The sequence below is a fragment of the Phalacrocorax carbo genome, chromosome 3 (genome assembly GCF_963921805.1).
Source record: "Phalacrocorax carbo chromosome 3, bPhaCar2.1, whole genome shotgun sequence".
NCBI classification, from domain to species: domain Eukaryota; kingdom Metazoa; phylum Chordata; class Aves; order Suliformes; family Phalacrocoracidae; genus Phalacrocorax; species Phalacrocorax carbo.
The window spans coordinates 107,671,193-107,688,769 of NC_087515.1; positions in this window are offsets into that span (position 1 = coordinate 107,671,193).

Consider the following 17,577-nt stretch of genomic DNA (forward strand, 5'->3'; position numbering starts at 1 on the left):
TGTGAGATGTTCAGTAAGGGGCAAAAACCCATTCAGTGACCGAATAAATAGAAATTCATATTTATGTGTATTTCAAGATCTGTTGAACCATCTTTTAATCTTTTAAAAGATTCACACATTCACTTTGTGATATTAGAATCACAGAATAGTTTGGGTTAGAAGGAACCTTCGAAGACCATCGAGTTCCAGCCCCCTGGCCACGGGCAGGGATACCTTCCATTACATCAAGCTGCTCAAAGCCCCATCCAACCTGACCTTAAACACTTCCAGGGATGGGGCATACACAACTTCTCTGGGCAGCCTGTTCCAGTGTCTCATTGCCCTCACAGTAAATAATTTCTTCCTAATAACTAATCTAAATCTACCATCTTTCAGTTTAGAACCATTACATCTCATCCTATCACTACACTCACCATCTTTCCTGTAGGCTCCCTTTAAGTACTGGAAGGCTGCTGTAAGGTCTCCCTGGAGCCTTATCTTCTCCAGGCTGAACAACCCTAACTCTGTCAGCCTTTCTTCATAGGAGAGGTGCTCCATCCCTCGGATCATTTTTGTGCCCCTCCTCTGGACCCACTCGAACAGGTCCATGTCCATTCTATGTTGAGGGCTCCAGAGCTGGACACAGGACTCCAGGTGGGGTCTCACCAGAGCAGAGTAGAGGGGCAGAATCACCTCCCTCAACCTGCTGGCCACACTTCTTTTGAGGCAACCCAGGATATGGTTGGCCTTCTGGGTTTCAAGCACACATTGTTGGCTCATGTCCAGCTTTTCATTCACCAGTACCCCAAATCCTTCTCCAAAGGACTGCTCTCAATCTCTTCATCCCCCAGCCTGTATTGATATCAGGGGTTGCCCCAACCCAGGTGCAGGACCTTGCACTTTGCCTTGCTGAACCTCATGGGGTTCTCACAGGCCCACCTCTTCAGCTTGTGTAGGTCTGTGGATGACATCCCGTCCTTCTGGTGTGTCAACTGCACTGCTCAGCATGGTGTCATCTGCAAACTTGCTGAAGGTGCACTGTCTATCCCACTGTCTATGTCATTGATGAAGATATTAAATAGTACTGGTCCCAGTACAGACCCCTGAGGGACACCACTCGTCACCGGTCTCCATCTGGACATCGAGGCGTTGACCACTACCTTCTGGATCCAACCACCCAGTCAGTTCTTTATCCACCGAACAGTCCACCCATCGAAACCATATCTCTCCAGTTTAGAGAGAAGGATGCTGTGGGGGACTGTGTCAAAGGCCTTACAGAAGACCAGATAGATGACATCCGTACATCTTCCCTTGTCCACTGATGTAGTCACTCCATCACAGAAGGCCACTGGGTTGGTCAGGCAGGACTTGCCCTTGGTGGAGCTGTGCTGGCTCTCTCAGATCACCTTACTATCCTCCATATACCTTAGCACAGCTCCTAGGAGGATCTGTTCCATGATCTATGATCTTCCCAGGCACAGAGGTGAGGCTGACAGGACAGTAGTTCCCAAGGTCCTCCTTTCTACCCTTTTTAAAGATGGGCACAATGTTTCCCTTTTTCCAGTCCTCAGGGACTTCACCCGACTGCCATGACTTTTGAAATATCATGGAGAGTGGCTTAGCAACTACATCAGTCCCTCAGGACTCTGGGATGTATCTCGTCAGGTCCCATAGACTTGTGTATATCCAAGGTCCTCAGGCAGTCATGATCCTGATCTTCCCCTACAGTGGGAGGGGCTTTATCTCCCTAGTCCCTATCCTGCAGTCCATTGGCTTGGGAGGTCTGAGGAGAGAGGTTACCAGTGAAGACTGAGGCAAAAAAGTTGTTGAGTACCTCAGCCTTCTCCTTGTCTGTTGATACTAGGCCACCATTCTTGTTCATTGGTGGGGATACGCTTTCTTTGACTTTCTTTTCTGGGTGCCATACCTGTAGAAGCCTTTCTTGCTATTCTTTGCATCCCTTGCCGAATTCAGCTCCAGCTGCACCTTGGCCCTCCTGACCCTATCCTTACACAACCAGGTAGCGTCTCTATACTCTTCCCAGGATACCTGTCCCTGCTTCCACTGCCTGTGCAGTTCCTTCTTGCTCTTTAGTTTGGCCAGCATGTCTCGACTCAGCCATGCTGGTCTCTTCCCTTGCTTACCTGATTTCTTACACCTGGGAACCGAGAGCTCTTGCATCGAATGGAATGCATCCTTCAAGATCTGCCAGCTCTTTTCTGTTCCCTTGTCCCTGAGGACCGTTTCACAGGGTGTCCTGCTGACTAACTCCTTGAAGAGCTGGAATTCCACTTTCCTAAAATTTTGGGTCCTGACTATACTCCTAGCTTTTCCTCAGGAGTGTGAATTCCATCAATGCGTGAACGCTGCAGCCCAGGCTGCCACCAATCTTGACGTCACCGATGAGCTCTCTTGCATTGGTGACCATCAGGCCTAGTATTGCATCCCCTTGGGTAGGGCTGTCTACTACGTGGCTCAAAAAGTTATCCTCAATGCATTCTAGGAACCTCCTGGATTGCCTACAGCTCGCTGGGCTACTTTTCCAGCAGAAATTGGGGTGGTTGAAGTAGGATGAGAGCCTGCGAGTGTGAAGCCTCCTGGAGTTAGAGGAAGAAGGCTTCTTCAGTAGGCTCCCCTTGATCAGGCGGCTGTAGTAGGCTGCAACCACAAAGCTCCCTTTGTTGCGTCTGTTTCTGATTCTTACCCATAAGCTTTCAACGTGCCATGTCCCTGACAAATGTTAAGTAATACTGGTCCCAGTACAGACCCCCAAGGGACAACACTTGTCACTGGTCTCCACCCAGACATCAAACTGTTGACAGCAACTCTTTAAGTGTGACCACCTAGTCAACTGTTTATCCACTGAGTGGTCCACCCATCAAATCCACGTCTCTTCATTTTAGAGACAAGGAAGTTGTGCGGGACAGTCTATTGGGTGTGAGTAGGTCAGTCACATTCAGAAATTTTTTTTTTAATAAGTCTTGAACCCCAAATACTGCTCAGTGGAAGGTAGGCTTTGGGTCTGAGCCTTCAAGGTTCTGGAAGGAAACCGGTCCCACTTGCTAAATCAGGAGGAGAGACAGAGGCTGTTAATTTTAACTTACCTTAATAGAAAGTTAGAGAGAATTAAAGTTTTTTTCAGATGAAAGTGACTGTGTTCTTGAAAAGAGTTTCAAGCACTGTGTTGCCTAATTTGAAGAAAAGTGAAATTGTTTTTCTAATTGCGCAGGGCTACTGTATTACTTTGATTTAATAGACAATTGTAATTGCCAAGCTGTAGCACTGGGGCTTTTCCTGAGCTGGCTCCCAGGGGGTATGACTAGCTGATACATCTCCTTTGAGGATATCAAACACCAGAAGCTTACCTTGTTGTTTAAGGAAACATGTTTAAGTATTTACTTTGTAAGGAACATTATTGCACCTGACAACACTTAAAACCAAAAAATGTTACCAAAACTAAGATATAAAGACTCAAATAAATGTCTTATAGCTATCAAGTCAGTCAGGTTTGATATTAGACTGAAGTTACATTACTAAATCTGTGGAAGAAAAATCATCTAAATTCAGTAAAGTTTTCAAAAGTGAAGAGATGCAGTTACAAAGCCTAATGAATGGGTTTTTAAAAATTGATCAAATGCCAAATGTGAAGGATTAAGTGTCATAATAATAAATCTCAATTCTTATCCTCTGCATTGCAATCTTCATTTCCAATGAAGTATCACTAATTCTTTAGAGGATAGAGAATGTGTTTTGTGAGACTTCAGTGAGGATATCTTCTGTTGAAAGACATTACAAACCTGGCCATCATGAAGGGCTTTTGAGGATGTCCTTGTAGGACATTGAGTAACTCATGTCATCACTGGGGAGATCTTGTGGTAAATATAAGAACTGTATGTGGGGGCAGATGAAGGATGACTCAGAATATTGGTAGAGAGACAAAGTTGTTTGGATGATTGAGTGGGGCTGGCTTTTGATATGTAGCACCTATTCAGAGATTCTGTTCTCTACTTTGAAGTAACACAGATGGATCACAGGCAGGGAGGAAGACTCCTGAGAACAACAGCTGAGATTTCACACTACACGGAGTCTACCTGCTACCAGCCTTCTAGCAAGAACTAACTGATGCAGAGCTGGGTGAGTGGTAGAGTGGTCTTGATGTACTCCTTAATGAATTCATGAAGCCACTGACTTCTGCAGAAAGCAGTACAATCTCAGTAAAATAAGAGAGAATCTAATCTTGACCATGCCTAGCTATGTTCTTTCAGATGTTTTTCAATGTTCCTGTGGTGTTTTGGTTGTCGTGTTATCCCCATCAAGAGTACAGCAGCAAGTACTCGACACAGTATCACTTGCACATCATAGCCTGACACTGAAGTGAGTGACATAAAAAATTACAGCCTTCATTAGGACTATGGGCAAAGGAACTTGAGCATCTCCTCCAACCTTAAGGAGGCATACATCATATGAGCCCAAAGGGTGGAGATTTGGAGGAGGGTAGAAACAAGGACCCTGTTGACTATGCTACAGTGGATGGGAAGGTCTAGAAGGGCTGATGCCCCCTGTAGCTTTACTGAGTCTTCTCTCCCACACATTGGTGATGGTAGGAGGCAGCAAAGCAGAAAGACCAGATGCTGTGGCAGGTGTGGTAGCAGTGGTAGCCTCTCTCTGCCCTTTCTCTTCAGCAAATAGGCTCATAGTAGCATCCCTAATGACCACTACAGCTGTATTCTCTGCTATCAGGACCTGACTTCTGAGCTGAGAGAAACAAGAGCTTCAAGGCAGCAGAAATTTAATCCAACCAATATTTATATATGCTATATTAGCAGCTGTTAGGTGGCAATCTGTGTTCTTTTCTTTGTTTTCAACATAAAACTCATTTCTTATAATTGTAAAAGTTGTTTCATAACTTCACCCATTATGTTAATTTTCTGTGCCTGACTTTAAATACTGATTGCCAGTCACAGTATTCAACTTTTAAAAATAAATAAAAACCCTTAAAATTTAATAGACATACTTGAAATCCTTCCCTTCAATGTTCCTGAACAATTAAGTGTGCAGTTTATATCTAAGACATGCAAGTAGAACTTGCCTTGGAATAAGTCTTTGTCAGCTAGCCTCAGTTTGGAAAATTTCTGATGACATTAGCAGTAGAGGAAAAAACCCACAAGCCCAACACATTTTTCACATCTCCAACACTACTGAAACTCCAGAAACAATTAACATTATGTGTGTGTGATGACTTGTTCAAGTCCCACTGTGCTTTTGGCAAGGCAAATTTATTAATGTCCATAACTAGCTTTACTGTAAAAATTGACAACTAGAGAAGCAAAAGAAAAAGAATATCCATTATTTATTCAAAAAATAAAATTAAGTTCAAGGCTGTAATCAGTTTCATCAAGTTTCTTCTAGTCTAAACATATAAAGATGCTTGTTAATGCTTTTTTCCTGATAGTTAGGTTTCTTCTGTTTTGTTGCTGATATACAGATCAAACAGCTGAACTACAGAAACATCTTGTAGGACAGAAAAAGCTATTTTAAAATCCCCTCCATACAAAATTATTTTAATGTTGTTAAGCTGTACATTTTATAAATGTATGTATACTATGCAAAGTTTTTTCCTAGCAACTAGTTTCCAAAGGTTTCATTCCTTACATAAAACAAACTTGTAATCATGTAAAAAGACAGAATTGAAAAGTCATCTTTTCCATGAAAACGTGGTGGTTTTAATCCTAATTACAATAAAGATCAACCCTTCTTGATCTGAGGATTGATAGTACAATAAACCAATTTTTTTCCATCATTATTAATCTTGCTGCTTGATTGAGCCTGATTTTTGTCTTTTCCTCTGGTGATCTTTTTCTGTGATTTTTGCTCTTTTCTCTCCTTTTCTTCTATTTTAACTTAATTGTATTTTGTTAATATGGTCTATGCCATATCAGTCTTCTGAAATGCCTATGAATATGTTGTTTGGTTTCTGTTTTATATAGACTTTTCTTTTTGTGCTGTGCTTATTTTTCTTCTTCTAGGTTGGAACCTGTTGACACTTACAATGCATTTTTATTTTTATTTCCTTTTTTATCTAATCCTTTCCAGAATGACATTTAGCAAGATCTGGCACAAATATAACACCCAATAAATTCTTCTATATTTACATTTTATTTGTGTGGGAGATGTATGTTGATTTTTCTCTAGGCGTTGGGTTACCATCCAGTGTTCTGTATGTCTGTACATAGTAATCAGGGAAGCAATAGCAAACAAACTCACTATATGGTATGCATGGAAATTATTAGGTTTCTTTGTATTTGCGCAGTCTAATGATTCTTTTACCATATAGCAAAGTAAAATTGCGTCTACCATTGCACTCTGCAGATACCTTCTCTACTTCCTTAGGACCAATTTTATTTTCTGTACATCTGTGGTTATGTTTAAAATGTGTTGCAACACAAAGTCTTCTATGTTCAGTTCAGCTAATGTGTTTAGAATAAGTCACCATCACTTCTATGGTCCTCATATTCAGGGTCAATTCCTATGAATGTCACATATGCAAAGCTTTTAAAGCTTTTTTTTTTTTTTTTTTACTGTCAGTCTGAATGCCAGACACCCCAGTTACATCTGAAGAGGCTACAAGCACTCCATCCTCCCATGTTCTGCAAACAGCGTATTTCTTGGCATCTGTCTTCTACCATGCTGGCTTGTTCAGTTGAGAGCATAAGTGCTATTGTGATATGGAAAGCCCCTTCACATAATTTTATCAGAAGCAGATTCAAGTTTCAAAACATACAACAGGTTGAAAAACGCAAGGTGTAAGGGCAAAAATGCTATAAAGACCAAAAAAAAAGCTTTTTACCCTGTTTTTATTTTTTCATGCCAAGCTACCTCAAGTGTAAAATTCTAATAAGTAAGGAAATAGCACATTCTACCCATATTATTCCCTTTGATGACTTGTTATCTATGCTGCTGCATACTTGGCTTTTTTTTTTTTCTGATTAAAGATAGTATTTCCTATATGAAAACTATATTAAATACATACATTCTGTGTGAAATTGAAATGAGTGTTTATGAAATAATGTTCATTTAAGCATCTGCTTTTGTGTAATTAGTGTCATTAAACATTCCAAATCAGTATACTATCCTAGTGAAACTCTACTAAAAATATGTATTATGAGTAATCCCCTTGTTTAAGTTTTCAGTGTGAAAAAACCAGACTTCTTAAAGAAAGTGAAGCCTTTTCTGGGGGAAGAGAGAAGTGGAGTCTGGTTTATTTTCTGATTTATTTTATAGTTTGGGAATTATTTGTATTGCAATATCAAGTTATTTTAGCTTTGAATCTGTTTTACACAGGAAATAAAGAAGGCTGGAGGACAGATAAAGATTTAGCAACAAACAATTGTCAAAAACTGTCCACTCATGTTGAAAATAACTACTTTGTTTTGAAGTTTGTGATCAATACTATGCTATATATCTTGTACAAGCCTCTCTTCCACTGGCATTATCTCTTAATTATATCAGAACAAGAAGGAAGGTGGACTAACAGGCACATTTGAAGTGATTGAGTTTTTTCTTGAAAGTTTATTCTAGATAAATGAAAGCTATTAGTTTGTTTCAGGAATAATTATGTGTCAGGGACAGAAGAATTTGTAGCAGTCTGTCACTAATCCTTTGTCTCTGAATCAATAAAAATATGTCACTAGAACCTGTGTGATGAACTGCTATAGGAAGAGGCACAGTCATAGGAAGAGAGAACTGAATCCGAGACTTCTGGCACTACATCTTGAACTAACCATATCTGTGTGGACATGTGGTTAAGCTCGTGATTTCCATGTTTCACCATGGCATGCCAAGAAATACTCCAGATCTGTGTTTGTGCACATGGTAGTAATTTTAGTAGTACTTAGATCCCGATTTTAGTATGCTGACATGTCCAAAATAGCAGGGAGGTATGCCAATCATTACTGTCACCACAGCAAAGGCTGAGCAAGGCTAGTGCAGTTGTTCACTGCCTCAGATATATTTTTCTGTTTGAAGATCATATTGGTTATACATGGATGCTTTTTATTGATGTTTAAGGATCAGAGATATGTATTTTTTTTTTGCCCTTGACTATGTCCAGGAGAATCCCTGAATGTGAGGAGTGGATACCATTTTGCTGTATCCATGGGACAGCTTCCAGAAGAGTCTTGTGCACATTGGCCAGCACCTGGAGTTTAGCTAAATGCTAATTTAGTGATTATGAATGACAGCTACTGTTAGCCATTCCCCACCTTCTCTTGAAGGCCTGTAGAGAATGCTTTTGAGATGGAACAGAAGCCTAGATTGATGAACTAATAGTGTTATTTATGCACTGGCATATGCTTTAGCAATGGATCTACCATTTCTCACTGGAGAAAAAAAGTTGCAGCCCTTTAGACAGCAGCAAACTGAACTGGCAGTTAATAAAACAACTCTGGCATGTTTGCTGTAGGAGTCTCCAAAGCTGTGACTGATTTGATGCACCTTGTCTGGATAAAGGATGTTCCTATTACAGTAGCTGCACTCCAGATATTACATTATCCAGTTGAGCCAGAGCACTTAATAGCATCCATTTGCCAAGTAATTGTCTATTGAGGGGTTTTCCAGAATATGCAAACAGGCGATGACTTCGTTTCCCTGAGCTCCACCTGGCTGTTTCCCTGCCTGCAAGCTGAATCTCTGCTGTTTTCTTCTTTGCTCTCCTTTGCATGAACGTTCTCACTGGATGTCTTGATACACCACTGGGCGACTGGCCATGGACTTGAAAAGGGGAAAATAGAAATAAAATAGTAAATTACAAGCATCTGCAGATAACATTTCACCACTGGGTTGCAGCAAACTACCTCATACGCACAGTGCAGCTGCTATCCCTGGTTGCTGTTCCAGGGACAGTGCAAGCCACTAATCCAAATTCTCCCCAGATATAATGGGCAATATTAACAGTTTACAGTGCTCAGGCAGGCAGACACAAAAATAAACCATTCGTGGTAAGGAAAGACATCTGTCCCTCTTTGCTAGTAGGAGTTTCTCCCAGTAGACCCAAGTGTTCAAATAAGTACCAAAAGGAAGTTTTCTTTGGTGGCTTCTGAGCTTTGCTGGAGTGGGAAAAGTTAAAATGAAGGTAGATTTTTCTGAAATAGGAGAAACTGATATGAATAGCACCTTTCAGATAATACAGTAGCCAAAGACAGCAGCAAAGGGAATGACTTCAGCAGTCAAGCTACAGTAGGTATGAATCACTGAAGGTAACGTGTACAATGTTGTGTACTAAAAAACCCACTTCTCACTGGAAAACACTGGGCTGGATTTAAATTCATTCTTGAGAACTTAATGCATCTGTGGGAGGAAACTTGAATGACTCTGGAAGGACTGTTACCAACAAATCAATACAAGTCATTGCTAATTGCAGGGTATTTCACATCCTGTAGCCATTATGTCTCTCTCATTTCCATCTGTTGTTTGTTTAATGTGGCCTGTTGTGTTTGTGCTAAGAGATTAGCAGGTTAACTAAAATGTTAATGTGAGCTCTAGCAGAGCCCAGAGAAAAATTGGAAGCAGAGTGTCTGAATGTTAGGAGCCTATTATCTAAAATTTACAAATGCTGAAGGAAGCATCCATTGCCTGTAGCTTGCAAAGTGCTCTGAGTAGGCAAGGAATACAGAGGCATCCATCATCCGCAGTTGCTGGGCAGATAGCCATTTCATCTGCCATTGCCGTCTATGTGCCAAACACCCCTTCCCTGCCTATTCAGAGAAAACATACCGTGCGGAGACTGTCTGCCGACGTATAGTAGTAATAGGCCTAGACATCCTTCTGTGATTTTGTTTTGTCCTTTTGTAGCTGATTTTTTTTTGTGCCTGAGGACAAAGAGAAGCCCTAAAGTGAAAAAAACCCAAAATATTATTTGTAGTTGGCAACTGTAGTGAGGTCTGGGAGAAGTGGAGAATGGACGTGGACTATTGATGGAACCACAGAAAAGAATAATGTGCTACACCCTCAGAAAACATGATTCGTGCATATGCTGCCTTCTCTTTTAGTAGCTCCTGTGAGGTAAGTTTTTTCCTGATTTCCAGCCCCCCACAAAATTGCCTTTTTTACATCTATGTGGTTCATTCAAGGAGCAATGACCACTGACATCTCAGCTGTGGTTTATCAAAGCATCGAAGTACTTTGACGCTGTAAACAGAATGTAAGCTAATTGATGTAAAATATCAGAAGAAAATAAAAGTCAGTTAGGGACTGCAGGGAATGCATTTTATGAGAAGGTAGAATCACAGTGCTTCTTTGATGTAGGTCCCTGGCTTCACCAAAATTGCCTTTGATTTTTGGGAGTGTGGTCATATAAAATTTTAGTTTACCTTTCTTTAGCTGATGATCTACTTTTCTTGCTGCAGATTCTCAGAGAAGAATGTAATCCCCCCTTGTTCAGTGTACTTTTAATCAAAACAGCAGCTTCTTCCTTTTCCTTGGTTATTCCCATTCCTTTCTTGCAAAACTTTTGGACAGAATTAACAGACAATACTTTATTTTGAAAACATTTTCCAAGGAAACGGATGCAGTATTGGGAACTTTTCAGAGTACAAGTTGTACATTAGATTTCTAGATGCAAGTCTTGTTTCTTTAGAACGAAATGGAAACAGTGAAGGTAGCTCCTTTTGTTCACTGTCTATGAAACTGACAATTATCTCCCCTATCTTCTCTTCTGTTGTGTATCTACCCAGATTAAGTCCTCCTTTTGATGTGGCTCATGTTTTCAAGTTCCCTGAACTTTGTTTTCCATAGCAGAGTAATTCAGCTGGAGGCCTTGCAAAGGCTGGGAAGGGTAAACTTACACGCCACACGTTGTGCAGGCTGTGATTATGTTTGCTTGACATTGACTGGGGTTTGCTTTTTCCAGACCAGCTGCTATGCGATTATGTTCAGCATGTCCTACACTCTAATCCAGAAGAGACACCTCTCTTTCTAATTACGTTGATAATCTGGATCATGGAAAATTACAGTTTTTATGCTTGTGATATTTGTGATAGAGACTCCTTTACAACCCATGTGTATTTGGGAAAGGGATGGACTAGCACTTGCGGACTGAAGCTTCTATATTAGTGGGTGCCCATAGAGGTTCTCTACATCCAAAGCGGGATGAGAAAATGACTTAGCACACTCTCTGTTTGTTGCCTATCATGTAACAAATACCACTCTTCTTCTCCAGTTCCTCGTGAGATACGTACTTTCCTACAAGTCTAAAATGTTACTGAAATATTAAAAATACTTTGCTTTAGACTAGTAGATCCATACTGCTACATTTATTTTAACATAAAGAAATACTGGTGGTAGAAGGATGAAAGTCAGAAAAGCAGGGTAATAACAGTGGTTAGCAGATTAGGGTGTTAAATGATCTGTGGAGGATCTCTTAAATGAGAGATGGAGAGGAGACAGGTAACAAGATATTACTGAAATAATCTTCTATTCAGTAATAGAAAACCTTCTCCTGGCACCACATACTCTTTCTGCTGATGCCCAGTGGTTTAATCAGTTCTGAAATGGTGTCAGCAGTGTGTTGGCTTCTCTTTGCTGTACTGAAACAATGCTTAGCTCTATACTTTTTTAAAAAAAATTTTAAAAAGGACAAGTGGATTCTGTTCTTGTGTAAACATCTTTATTTCTCTGCTAATCAGTGTAATATGTTGGCTAGCAAAGTAGAGAGAGATGAAAGCTTAGATCTGCGACGTTACATGGTGGTGATAGCCATAAAATAGGAATAATTTAGGGAAAATATTATGGACAGATAGAGATGGGAGGGATGACTTAGGCTGAGCGGACGTAGGGATTTTTCTGTTTTCTTCCCTCAGGCTCTGTGAGAGGAGGCCTGGATCCAAAGTGGGGTTCTGGCCTCATCTGTGCAATGCAACAGGTTGAGTGCTGCAGTCTAATCTGCAGCCTATGCCTTGCTGCAGTGCCCATGCTAAAAATCAGAATCATCCACTAGAGATTTTACATGTGGATACATTGAAGCACTTTCATGAGTCCCATGTCACACTAAATTCTTACATCCAAAATTAGCTTTGGGGTAATTTTTTTTGTTTTGCTAACTGCTTTTATACCTTTGTTCTGTCTTCATTGGTCTGCAGCTCCACATTACACCCGCATTTATTAAGTATGCCTGTTTTATGCATGTTAGATACTATGTCTTTGTTCCCTTTGTTTCCCCTAAAACCACTTTTGTCCAGCATCAGGTTTGCATTTCTTTAATGGGTGAGCTGTTCATAACTGTTGATCCTCCAATACCAAGCCTATATCCCACTTCTTATCACCCCATGCCTGTACTCCCCTGTACCATGTCCTATGTCTCCACTTTTGAAGGCCTGTGCAGTCATACCAGGCTTTATTTCTTGCATTAGGTCATATATCATATCCTGGGCTGCATAAAAAGAAGCATGGCCAGCAGTTCAAGGCAGGTGGTTCTCTGCCTCTGCTCTGCTCTCATGAGATCCCACCTGGAGTACTGCATCCAGCTGCGGGGCCTATAGTACAAGAAAGACATGGACTTGTTGGAGAGGGTCCAGTCCAGAGGAGAGTCATGAAAATGATCAGAGGGCTGCAACATCTCTCCTGTGAGGAAAGGCTGAGAGAGCTGGGGTTGTTCAGCCTGGAGAAGAGAAGGCTCTGGGGAGACCTTATTGCGGCCTTTCAATACTTAAAGGGGGCTTACAAGAAAGACAGAGAAAGACTTTTTAGCAGGGCCTGTAGTGACAGGGCAAGACGCAATGGTTTTAAACTGAAAGAGGGTAGATTTAGACTGGATACAAGGAAGAATTTTTTTACGATGAGGGGGTGAGACACTGGAACAGGTTGCCCACGGGAGGAGTTGTGGATGCCCCATCCCTGGAAACATTCAAGGTCAGGTTGGATAGATCTTTGAGCAACCTGATCTACTGAAAGCTGTCGCTGCCCACAGCAGGTGGGTTGGACTGGATGATCTTCAAATGTCCCTTCCAACCCAAATCTTTCTATGATTCTATTATGTTAGTCATAAATATTCTACATAGAATAAATCTTTGTTATTGGTATGGATTTATAACTATGGCTGTACTATGCACAGAAAACAAATTAAAACACATTACTTACAGGCAATGGCCAGCTAAGGAAATTGATGTCACAGCTAAACCAAGTAAAACAAGGTTCTCACAAAGCAGGCTGGATAAGCTTCAGCTCTGAGGTTTTGCAAACTCAATACAAAGCTTATAACCTGTTACTAGCAATGGCAATACCACTGCCAGAGTTACAGCTCTGCAAGGCAACTAGGAGTTGTTTGGCAGCTTGTCTTAGAAGTCATAAGGGAAAACTAAGTTTGTGAAAAGTGACTCCTGAAATGTGCTGAGAAGTTCTTACAAAGCCGGTGGCTGCTTCGGAGGATGGGCTTTTCTGTGGCTTTTTACTCTGGGGTGGCTTCTGAGTATTTTCACAGGCATCAGTGCTGCAAGGGATAAGAGGTTTGACATTGTAGGTGGTTGGTGAATTAAGATTCAGGCTTGACCATAACCATGATGCTCTCAGGCAGTTTCAGCACCTCACTTCCCAACCTGAGGGGTCCCCTGTCAACTATCATTCAGGTTCAAAACCACCTATATATGCAAGGTCAACATTTAAATTCTCCCACAGTAGCAAAACCTGTGCTTTTCATGGCACAAATGTTTTCTCCACTTAATAATTGCAGCAGTCAATTTATATCTAAAAGTCTATTTGTGTTTCTAGCTCTATTTCTGTTTTTACTACCTTCCTTTTTTCTTTCTCACAGGAATATCCTTTAGCTTCTATATGAAAGTAAAAACACACATAGTATTTCCATTCCTTAAATACTCTATCTAGATTTAAAGTACAGTATTTTCCTCTCTCTCTTCCCTAAACACCTGTAATTGTCTCAGGAGCTGGTCAAGAAGACAGAGCTGGATGCCAGGCTTTCCAGCAACTTCTCTGTCCAGACAGCTGGCTCTTTTGTTCCTTTTATGCCAGTGGAAATCCCACACCCACCGAGTAGTCAATTTTCTGCCTTTTCAGTATGTTGAAATCTTGATATTAAAGGGTTTGCTTGTTGGAAATTACTGCAGTCTCAGAAACTTTTGAATATTTCTGTGCTGTCTTTATCAAAAACTTGCTGACCCAAAATATATATTTGTCAGCAATTTTCCCCTCTTACACATGCAAAAATAGAAGTGAAAGTGGAATGTGAAGCCATTGCTAAGTAGTTTACCTGGAAGAGAATGGGGAAGCTGATGGTATTTGGGATGTAGTGTCTCGGTGTTTCAGAACAGCTTGCTGTTGAGAGCTGGGGCAGGGTGGGAACCAAGGAAACAACGGCATGATTATAGTTTATTTTACCACTGTTGTGTTGTTCAAGTATATTGAAAACTTGAGCAAATTTACTTCCAAAATTCAAAACAGGAGACAAAGGTCAATCTAAACCCATTTTTTATTTGAATGATTTGGAGTTTAAATAACAGTAAATAGAAAATTCCACAATAAAGCTACCAGGTTGCCAAGACAACAAGTAATGATCTTTTAGTTTTTAAACACCAAATCCAGCAGTTAAGTCCCACTCAATATTATTGAAATGTTGTCAAAATTAAACACAGTCAATGATGTGAATCTAAATATCTAAACCATGCATGTTGAAGAATTAACCTACAGTGGTATTGGTGTACCCACGCTTGTACCATCTTTTTTCCTTTTATCTCTCAAGCTGCTAGGTGTTTTGTGTGATAGTGTGGATTCCCTAATTGTGGAAAATATGCATCAGGATATTGTTGTCCTATTCTTATTCTCTTCAGAACGTCTTTCCCCTTGCTTCACAGACAATATGCAGAACAAAGCAAGCGGTCATTCAGAGGACATTATGGACATTTCAGTTGATTCTGTGTCTTAAGGGTTTGTATTTAAATTATCTGTGTAGTTCTTGGCTATTAGGTGCTACTTAATAAGTCGAAGAAGCAAGTTTTAAGTCACAATATATATTCCCCAACATTCTATTGCTTGAAAGTGACAGTGGAATGTCATGGTTAGCCTGAAGATGAAATAATAATATTTTGATTGAATATAGTGAAGTGTCTTAATGATCAATTGAAGGGAAAATAGAAACTAAGACTATGACCAAGACTGGCCATGATTTAGACAGGTCAAGCATACTGTAGTAACCTTTGGCCAGAAAACTGATGGGACTCTTGGCAAATAATGTATGTTTTTGAAATCGCCCATGGGCATAACTAACATAATGTAGTTTGTTTATGACCAGACAATGGATTGGTTCATAAAGTAGAGTTTGCATTCTAAAAGTAAGTGGTGAATCCTCCATCAAAGTCTCTGTTATCCTGGCTTCTTACACTGCGTCACTGTCAGAAATTATTTCAAGAAGTGATAGGTTTAAACAGCTCAAGTCAACATAAGCCTGTCAGAATTCTCAGACGCTCCTTTTGCTCAAAAAGGAGAGGAAAGGGGAAATCAGGAATGGAGACTGAAAAGTCTGTTACATGGAGATGCAGTATGATCATTGTATTCCCAAAACTTTTAAACGTAATTTTTGACTAGCAGCTATGACATAGATTCCCAAGGCAGTGAACTAGGTAGTTTCTAATTTACTCTTGTCCTTGGGCATTGATTTTGATCACTGAGTGCTGGTCTGAGAGAAAAAGAAAGACATAAGATTGTATTTTGAATACGATTTTCTGATTTCAGGTGTGGACTAAGAACCCACTTTCTCTTTATGCATAGATAAAATTCTTCACATGTTAATGACATGTTCTGCAAAAAGTTAGCCATGCAATACTGTAAGCAACCAATTCTAAAGCCCTGACAGTGTCTTCATACATCACTCTTAATGGTGCGTTTGTTCTGAGAGATAATTCTTTAGATAGGCACGTCTGTCCATATAAATTTATTCCACATACTGTGGGATAGATATTCTTCTGCTAACATGACTAAATACTGTCATGCGATGGATCATCACCTTTCAATGGAAAAATCATCTTTCAACTCCATTTGGGCCTATCATTTTTATGCTAAGGTAGGTCAATACTCTTTTTCAGTCATGTCATAAGACCTCCTTCAGCTAGTTTCTTTATGTGGTGGGTATAATGTTGGCTGTGTGTCATATTTTTCTGGACTTCACAGGAGAAATGAAAAGTTGCATACTTTTTTCTTTCCAGTTATTTCAATTGACAGAGATCAAGAGATTTTGTCTCTGTCTTTAACTTATTGCTGTACAAGTGGTAGAACTTTGATCAGAAGTACTTGGAAACAAAGAGTTTTGGTGCTGTTAAGATGAGAGGCCTGTCCATTTCCTTAGTCAGGGTTTTTGGCATTAAAGATGAATTCTTATTTTGACTCCACTCTCTATTTTATCCATGGAACAGAGTATATTTTGCATGAATATCAGTACACAGGAAAAAAATTTCTTAATTACATTTTGTGCACATACTGAAAGCTTATCCAAACACTTGTTTAGAAATGTCAGTGGAAATGGAATAAGATAAAGCATTCTCCAGAAGTTTATAATTCTTCTTTCTCTCACTTTCAAATCATTATATGAAAACTTGAGAAAGATTTTGGCACTTCTGCTGTTCTAACCCTATACAGGCAAATCCACACAGTGGAAGCTGATGGGATCCATCTGTTCGGCACTTTGCAACCTGTATACACCAGTCAGCTTTAAAGTTACTAAAAAACTTAGCATTTCAGAGGTCCAAACATCTGGTAGGTTGTGGCAGTCAGATCTGTCCTTTGTCAAAGCTTATCTTAATGCAGGTAGAGAGAAATGCTCAAAATTCACTTGAATTTCAGCGATATCTCCATAGGGTTTTGTCACAGGAGCAGTGCACGTTGGTTACCTGCCTTTGGCATGACTGGAGTGGAGGTGGGCACCACTCCCCTTCAGAGAATCCATACTGAAGTCTGTCCAATGTAGAGTGAGCAAGGAAGTTGTAGGGAAGCTGTGTTTTAGCCTGTAAGTGAGAAGGGCTGGCAGAACACAAACAGGTTTATTGCAACCCTTGGAAGGGCACAGAGGTGCCAGTTCTTGGTCAGGTGCAGCCAATATAGGCCAGGAGGGTACGGAAGCAAATTGGCAAACAGAAAGACCAAAAAGTGAAAGACGTGAGTCAAACCAAACTGCAAAGCAGGCTGGGCAACTGTGCTCAGGCAGCACCTGCCAGGAAAGGACAGGCAGCATCCAGATGCTCTAAAATGGGATGACATCCAATTGGATGATTCCTTAGTTCATCATACAGACCAGGCAGAAGCTTTTTTGGATGGCTTTGAAGAAATGTGCATCCATATATAACATATGAGACCTGCTATGCTATACTGTCTGTATGATATGCTCAGGAGTAGTCTTGATCAGACACGCTTTTCCAGATTTCAGAGTTGTTTGGGAAGTGGCTGTCTGGCTGTTCTTGACCATTTCAACAGCTTCTTATAGCAGCCAGTGTGGCACTGTCACAGTGATCAAACATCATCCACTGTCCCAAGGCTTTTGGCATTGCTGATCGTTCAATGTATAAGTAAAATTAACCCTGCACCCCAGCCCCAGGAATGTGCATTTAT